Below are 1,017 nucleotides of genomic sequence, written 5' to 3' on the forward strand. Positions count from 1 at the left end.
GGGCCCGAGAAAATAAGCCCTGCTAGAGCAAAGTTCTTCAAACTTTTATTTCATTATGATCCATTTGGTTATTGTCCATCACTATCACGATCTTGTATGACGCTTCTGGTCAGCGGAATGGTGCGGCTTTCTGCTTGGTTGCAGCATGGATGATGCGCTTCAACATGTAATAGGAGTATTAGGCTGGACTGTGTCCCTGTTGGTCCGTGGCCCAGTTAGTGGTTCTCTGGATGCGTGCATAGCGTCGCTGGCGTGTGGTTGCAAGAGGGATGGATACAACAGCAGCATTTGTTCAGAGCAGAGTGAATTGTAGTTCAGCAGCATTGGTCAGACTACCCCTGGGACGACTCGATGGGGGCTGGCACACAATTTAGAATTTGAGCAATTTGGCAGAACAGCCGCATCGGAGTGTCACGCCACGACACAAGCCACGAATGCGAGCATATGCAGTCGTCAGAGTAGCTGCGTAGTTTGCATGGGTCAGCATCCACGTGTGTCGTCCTAAGGGCGTTTTTTCGTCTCAGCAAGAAGTCTGGGAAGCACAACAACATCACCGTAGGTGGTGGGGGAGAACGGCCAGAGAGTCATCGTGGTTTCAAAGTTTATTGTAGTAAATCTTGTGAGCACAGGGTCAGTGTGGCGACTACCAGAATCTGAGGCCATCTCAGGGGCTGTCTAAATTGTCGCTCGCAGGTGATGGATTTTATTCAAAATCTAAGGCACGGATGAGCTAACATTCCAAGTGAATAGAGGGCCGGGATGAGTGAAGAACTCGAAAATGGCTTTGCATAATTTTCTGAGAAGAAGAAGGTTAGTGACAAGCCCGCAAGAGGAGCCCCTCCGTTTGTAGTGCGCATCCTCGCGTGACCCTGGCGTCGGTGGCGGGTAGAATACATCCGCAGTTAGGCTGATCTGTACGTGTGCGATGCGTACAATAGCAGCTGTTACAACTATACAATAGAGTATATGAACTAAAGATTAATGCATAAGTAGTACATACCCAAACAAGCGTTACAT

General features: G+C 48.7%; 1 protein-coding gene across 1 annotated transcript in view; it reads left to right on the top strand.

Moving 5' to 3' along the window:
- Positions 1 to 1,017, top strand: part of LOC119588663 (chondroitin sulfate N-acetylgalactosaminyltransferase 1-like) — a gene marked incomplete at its 3' end in the record, with an annotated part of 32,234 nt that overhangs the window by 17,088 nt on the left and 14,129 nt on the right.

This window comes from Penaeus monodon, chromosome 24 (assembly GCF_015228065.2).
Source record: "Penaeus monodon isolate SGIC_2016 chromosome 24, NSTDA_Pmon_1, whole genome shotgun sequence".
NCBI classification, from domain to species: Eukaryota; Metazoa; Arthropoda; class Malacostraca; order Decapoda; family Penaeidae; genus Penaeus; species Penaeus monodon.